We start from the raw sequence: 7965 nt of genomic DNA on the forward strand, positions 1-7965 counted from the left end.
TTCTTTTAGGTTGTTAATCTGAGATATTTTGTCACAGCAATGAAAATCTGATTAACACACCTACCTCATTTCAAGAACAAATTTCTCTCTTCTTCATCAAGCAAAGCCATGACTCTCATCCACCATTCCGACATAGGGGGCTAGCTCTCTCAGCTGCCTCATCAGGAAGTTGCTCTGGGTGGCTCACTCACCATGCCCTGAGTCTAAAGCTGACATCATAACTCCTCAGTGTTGGCACAGCTGGAAGTATAATGTTTTGTATTTAAAAAGGCTCAGCCAACAAAGACCAGAACTAATTTTGCTTCAAACCTTTGGAATGGAGTTCTGTCTACTGTCACACACACCTGTGCATGGAAATCATATTCATCTGTATTGTAACCTTTTCTTGTTGATATAATTATTCTTCTTAGAGTAATATTTTATTGATACAAATAGTAAAAATAGTCACTATATATTATATTACCTGTAGCTAGCACATCAATGAATACTTCAGACACATTATCTCTAATGTGTTTAATGATTCTGGTGATTTTATCTTTTCCAGTGATCTGCTGATAAAATGAATCTCAAAAAGGGTTTGATTTGTAGCATTAGCCAATTCTCATGGTACAAATATCATGACTAATTCCAAACCTTTCACATGACTTCACAGAAACTACCAATGTACTGTCACTGAAGGCTGAGCTAGGGAGAGGTGCCAACAATTGGCTGGTGTGAGTTGGCTCCAATACTCCATTGTTTATTTCTCTTTAGTGGATGATGTATCAGAGACTCAAAGAATCTCCTTGAGATTCCTTCATTGGCAGAATGTAAAATTCTGAATACTTTGCCTTTAAAAATAGAAAACATTAAGTATCTCACATAAAAAGAAAACTGAAAGTATTTCACTTCCAAGAGCGGTTAATGTAACTTCTCATATTCATCTTCAAAACTTGAGTTATTCCTATCTTTTTAGACTCCATCTCAGATAGCAGCTGAGCACCCCTAATGGCCACAACATGCCTCTCTCAGTTCGAGCAATGACAGAACAATATCCAAAAAGAAGCAGAAGAAAAGAAAGATTATCTTCTAACCAAAAGGAAGATCAGTACAGATCTTCATATAGTTTCACCAAACTCCAGTAACACACATATTGTTCAAATGTAGAGAAGTTGGAATTTTCTTCCTTTGAACAAGAAGGAAAATATTCTTTTCTTGCATAGTTATCTTCACCAATATTCCCTGACATTCAGCAGTACCCTAAATGTCCCTGGGTCTCAGGCACATGGAGACTTGTGGTGTGAAAGGATAAGGAGATCTCAGACTTGTGGGGTTTTTTTTTTTCAATCTCTGACCAGCCATGTGACTTCTCTCACATTTGTTGAATGAAGAGATTAGATCTGTTGAATTATTGCATTTTATGACTTTATATTTCTATGATTAAACCCATTCAAGGACCTTGAAAAGATAGGTCCATATAATTTTAAGAAAATGAAGTAATAAAGGTAACACTGCAAGCCTAATGTCAGAAGTGTACCAAGTTTTACACCCTTTCTTCTCCCTACCCTTAAGGAACTCTCCTGGTTGTATGAAACTCTTACAATTTAAGTAAAAGCATGAAAGTACTATATCAAAACATAGAACAAGACTTTCCTCAAAGTGTTTGTAAGCTGCTAATTGGGGGAAACTGCTTTTGGAAGCAGTAGGAAGCCAGAAGAGGAAGCCTCTGGTTCGTCATTGACACTATTTGCTCCCTGACTTTGTTTATCTGCTGGCTTTGTTTATTTGTTAATAAGAAAGCTTCCAGGTATTCATTTGCTTACTTTGCTTGTAACGATAGGAACAAACGGTTCCAATTTGATGTTGCATGAGTGACTGAAGGGAGCTACTGAGCAAATTTACCGTTCTTGGCACTTTCAGACTTCCACAAAGCTCTGTACAGTTTGTCTTGTCAGCAAATTCTACTTTGCCCTATTTTTCAGGATGGCCTGGCTGCCCATCCATCCTCAACTCCTTGGCTGGCCTCATTCCTGTCAGCTGAGAGGGAGACAACACTGACATGTCAGTGTAAAATTCACTTTGAAAGCCACAGTCTCTGGGATTGGTGCACTGTGATCACATGGAAAGTCGATGGCCATTGCCAAGCACTTTTACTAGTTATCTATAATACTCTCAATCACTATAATAAGTAATATTATGCCCATATGTAGGTATGGAGGTTTGGGGATGTTCAATGTTTGGCCAAGGTCGCCTCACTAACCCAGAATTTGATTCAGATCTGTCCCACGGTGAAGCCTACTGCTTCCCAAATTTAATCCTAGGATAGAACCTTGAAAGAAAAGATGAAATTAGAGAGAGATTTGGAGATCATGAACCAAGAGTAAATTAGTGGACCACAAGAACACATGAGCTAACTAGGGACAGCTAGAGAGATAAGGAAGAGACTTGGATCTGGAGAACACAAAGAGATTAGAAAGGGCAGAAGAGGAGAGCTTTGGTCACCCTGGTTTGAATTTTTGAGATAGGAAAGAAGGAATGATACAATGGCTTGTCCACTAATTATCCAGCAGTTCAGCTAAGTGCTTATTTCATGAGCTTACTAACTGACATGGCCCCACAGGATACACAGGGGAGCACAAACAATGTGGCTGGCAAGAGGTAATAAAAAGGGCCCTGGGAGGTCCTGTGAGGAGAGACGCAGGCGAGTATCTACCACACCTGTTGAACAACCATGGAAGACTACACCAAAATAGAGAAAACTGGAGAAGGTACTTAAGGAGTTGTAGGTAAGGGTAGACACAAAACTACAGGTCAAGTGGTAGCCATGAAGAAAATCAGACTAGAAAGTGAAGAGGAAGGGGTTCCTGGTACTGCAATTCGGGAAATTTCTCTATTAAAAGAACTTCATCATCCAAATATAGTCAGTCTTCAAGATGTGCTTATGCAGGATTCCAGATTATATCTCATTTTCAAATTCCTTTCTATGGATCTCAAGAAATACTTGGATTCTATCCCTGCTGGGCAGTTCATGGATTCATCACTTGTTAAGAGTTATCTATACCAGATCCTTCAGTGTATTGTCTTTTGTCACTCAAAAAGAGTTCTTCACAGAGACTTAAAAACCTCAAAATCTGTTGATTGATGACAAAGGTACAATTAAACTGGCTGACTTTGGCCTTGCTAGAGCTTTTGGGATACCTATTAGAGTATATACACATGAAGTAGGAATACTCTGGTATAGATCTCCAGAGGTGTTTCTGGGGTCAACTCGTTACTCTACTCCAGTTGACATTTGGAGTATAGGCACCATTTTGCAGAATTGGCAACTAAGAAACCACTTTTCCATCGGGATTCAGAAATCGATCAACTCTTCAGGATTTTCAGAGCTTTAGGCACTCCCAACAACGAAGTATGGCCAGAAGTGGAATCTTTACAGGACTATAAGAATACATTTCCCAAGTGGAAACCAGGAAGCCTAGCATCCCATGGCAAAAACTTGGATGAAAATGGCTTGGATTTGCTCTCTAAAATGTTAGTCTATGATCCTGCTAAACTCATTTCTGGCAAAATAGCACTGAATCATCCATATTTTAATAATTTGGACAATCAGATTAAGAAGATGTACCTTTCTGAGAAAAAGTTTCCATACATTATAATCCAGGATGAATAGTTGTATTTTTACTGTTGATTCTATTTTTGTCTTCTATATTTTTCTTCTTTGTTGTAAAACTGAATCTGTACTTCACTTTCTAATTTTAAGAATATAATTTAAAAATGTAAATATTATTCCATATAAATTTATAATTCTGTATATGTGTGTAGATCTCACTGTGACAATTATTTGTTACTATAATAAAACTATAAATCTAAAAAAAAGAGGTAATAAAAAGAGGTAGGGATTATAGAAAACCCATATCTGCCTGTTCGACATAGTACTCAAAACTTTAGCAGGAGAAATCAGGTGAGAAAAAAATATAACAGGGATACAAACAGGAAAGAAAGAAATCAAACTATCTTTGTTTGCAGAAGATATGATTCTTTACATAGAAGACCAAAAACCTCTACCAGAAGTCTCTTAGAGGTAATTCAAAAATTCAGCAAAATGGCAGGGTAAAAATGAACAAACAAAAATCAATAGCATTTCTATACACTATTAATGAACCCATTGAGAAAGAAATCAGGAAAATAATCCCATTCATGGTAGCTCCTAAAAAAAATGTAAAACCAAAGAATCATCCATATCAAGTATATTGAGGACCTCTATAAGGAAAACTATAGTACTCTGAAGAAAGAGATTGAGGAGGACATTAGAAAATGAAAAGACATCCCTTGTTCCTGGATAAATGGAATCAGTATTGTCAATATGAATAATACATATTTAATGCAATTCCAATCAAAATCAGAAACATTATTCACAAACCTAGAAAAAATTCTAAAATTCATATGGAACCAGAAAAGGCCTAGTATAACCAAAATAATCCTGAGCAAAAAGAGGAAAGCAGGAGTAATTATAATCGTGGATTTCAAAGCATATTAAAAGCTGTAGTAATAACAACAGCATGATACTGGCACAAAAATAGATATGTAGACAAATAGAGTAGAGTAGAATAGGACAGAAACAATTTCATTTTCCTTTAGCCATCTGATGTTTGACAAAGGGGCTAAAATACACAGGAGAAAAGATAGACAAAGACTATTTAACAAGAGTGGATACCCATTAACTGGTTATCTACATACAGAAGAATAAAATTAGATTCTCTCTTTCACCCTGTACTAAAATCAAATTAAAACAGATTAAAGACCTAGACATAAAAACAGAAACATTGAAACTGCTGGAAAATGAAACAGGGAAAACACTTGAAGACAGAGGAATAGGCAAGAACTTCCTGAACAGAACTCCAATAGCATAAGAAACATCAAGAATCAACAAATGGGATTACATTAAATTAAAATTTTCTGCATGGCAAAAGAAACAATCGACAGAGTAAAGAGACAACCTACAGAAAAGGAAAAAATTTTGCCAACTACTCTTCTGATAAAGGATAAATATCTAGAATAAATAAAGAACTCAAAGAAATTATGTCCCAAAAAACTAAATGATCCAATAAAAAATGACCCAATGAAATAAACAAGAACTTCTCAAATGTCCAATAAGTATATAAAAAAATTCAGCATCTTTAGCCATTAGGGAAATGCAAATCAAAATAATTTTGATATTCCATCTTACTCCAATCAGAAAGGCTATCATCAAGAACACATACACAACAACAATAACAAATGCTGGCGAAGATATGGGAGAAAAGGAATCCTACATTGTTGATGGAAATGTAAACTAGTGCAACCTCTATTAAAATCAGTATAAACATGTCTCAAAAAACTAAAAATTGATCTGGCTATACCTCTCATGAGTATCTTGCCCCCTCAAAAAGAGTTAAAAACATTGCACTACAGTGATACTTTGTACTCATGTTCATAGCAGCAAAATTCCCAACAGCTAAACTATGGAAACAGCCTAGATGCCCATAAACAGCCAAATGAATAAAGAAAATGTGGGACGTGTGTGTGTGTGTGCGTGCGTGTGTGTGTGTGTGTGTGTGTGTATGATTAATATGCAACCATAAAGAGGAGCACAAATCATTTGTAGAAAAATGAATGGCTCTTGAGACTATAATGTTAAGTTAATTAAATCAGACATAGAAGGTTAAATATTGAATGGTTTTGCTACGATGACAAATCTGCAATATAACTAAATGAGTAAAATAAAGGAGAGATGGCAGGAAACAGACATTTTGGAGATGGGAAAGGAGGACAAGGGAGGAAGGAATAGTGAGGGAAAAGGGATAAAAAAATGATCAAAATATGATACATTTGTGTGCATACACATGCTTGTGCATCAGTTCTCCAAAACAAATGTAATTATGAATCACAAACATACCAATAAAACTTTTTTTTGAAGAAAACTTTATCTGCTAAAAATGGGCAGGCTGCACTCAAGTCCAGCTGACTATGGACAACTCTTACAATTTTTTCAGAAGGAGCAGAAATTCTCAGTTTTTTTAAAAAAATGCTCCTCCTTGGGCCGAGGATTTAGCTCAGTGGTTCTGGCACCTGCCTCGCAAGCACAAGGTCCCAAGTTCGATCTCCGGTACCAAAAAAAAAAAAAAAATGCTCCTCCAACAAAACAGTTCAATGACCTGGAAGCAGCCTGTAGGCCCTGAGTTTTCCTACTCAGCCCCAAAATGGCAGCCTTCCCACCTTCAGGAAAATATAAACACTAGTTCCAAGGTTTCCCATCACCTGGTGTCCCAGAGCCCAAAGCCATGTATAAATTTAAATTAGGGGAGGAAATTCACATATCATTTTTGATATGATTTGATTTGGCAAAATAGATCTTTGGAGTGAAGGTAATTAGTGGTAGTTCTTTAAAAATGGCACTAATGAGGAGCAGATGTTATGATGAAGGTCAAAGGTAATACTCCAATTATGAATTGATGCCAAAGGCTGGAAATAGGGCATTTTGAAAGACTTTACAAACAATGAGCTTGATAGAAACAATAAAACATTAGTATCAGTCAGGAACATAGAGACTTTCATTTTCCCTCTCAACTTTCTCCCTTAATAGGTGCGTATTGGGGAAGAATTGAAACTCATTGTTCTTTGTATTATTCAAAATGTTAAAAACAAGCAAACAAACAAACAGTTAACTACTTAACTAACCATTGGAGAACTGTCTGTCTTCAGTTATATGAAGATCTTCTGATTGCGTCTTAGTTACTCTTCTCGTTGCTGTGACAAAATACCCAACACCCACAAATTAAGGGAAGAAAAGTTTATTTAGCTCACCTTTCGTACAGGTTTCAGTCCATATTTGGCTGGGTCCAAGGCAGGCTGGCTTGGCAGTGGGGCATTACAGAGGAGAAACAGTTCATGGCAGGCAAAAGATAGCAAATGCAAGGAAACAAGGGACCTTAGCAGCTTTTCCTGCCCCTTTTATAGTCTATCTAGGCTTCTAGGATTAGGACAATGCCAAAGCAATCAGTGGAATGATTTAGTAACTATCTACCCTTAATCCTAGCACTATGAACCAATCACACACTCTAGATTCAGCCAACTCTGAAAAGGCCCCACCTATGATGGCATGAGGCTTTGGGGTGACATCTAAATACAAGCCATAACCCATTGGTATCTACTATGTTTATAGGATGTCATTGACCTCCATCAGTCAATAGATACAAGCAAAACTAAATTAAGGCAAATGTGCTGACCTCCTCCCTGTATATGTGCCTGTGTTTCTGTGTGCGTACACTATAGTACACTTCTCAAAGTCATATTTACCATGTCCTTTTGTGAGGAGGGTAGATCCACTGCATTGTATTAGCTGCACCATTGGTTTGCCAGGATCGACAGCTTCACTGCTTGTATTGAAATGGATCATTGGTGTTAGGTTATGGCTGGCACATAGCTCCTGCCTACCTGCCTCCATAGCTACCATGCCTTGGCCATGGATTCACACTTGTAGTCTCAGTTTTCTAATTCTTACTCCAAGATTTGATATCAAGACACCCTTGTAAATCTGACCTCAAACTTTCCCTTTGCCTCACTTCTCAAACCTTGTACCTTGAGTCTTGCTTTTTACCCGGCCAGGACTCCATCTCTCTGGGTGTGGGATTGTCTTATTTTTGGTAGTGGAACACTTTCCCTACCCACCTCTCCTCAAACCAGAATTCATTCTGTGCATAAGAACAAACATAGACTTCCCTGATGATTAACATCTGCCTGGAACTTGAGAATTGCCTCATTTGTACCCTGGGGCTAACTTCTACTTACCTGCTGGGAGGACCACCTGCTTTCTGGCACATCTCTTCACTATATTCTCTGTCACTGGATGAACCATTTGTTGCTGTTGCTCACTGGTTTGGCTTAGTCTTTAGAGAATGCCAGAACTCAAAGGAAGGAGATTGTTCCAGTTCCATCTGTAAGCACTTA

At 37.4% G+C, this 7965-nt stretch overlaps 1 pseudogene; it reads left to right on the forward strand.

Moving 5' to 3' along the window:
* Positions 1 to 2710: 2710 nt before the first annotated feature.
* Positions 2711 to 3649, forward strand: LOC101704730 (cyclin-dependent kinase 1 pseudogene; annotated as a pseudogene).
* Positions 3650 to 7965: the final 4316 nt, after the last annotated feature.

This window comes from Heterocephalus glaber, unplaced genomic scaffold (assembly GCF_053883595.1).
Source record: "Heterocephalus glaber isolate CG9 unplaced genomic scaffold, H.glaber_assembly_v1.0 deba00000347, whole genome shotgun sequence".
Classification (NCBI taxonomy): Eukaryota; Metazoa; Chordata; class Mammalia; order Rodentia; family Bathyergidae; genus Heterocephalus; species Heterocephalus glaber.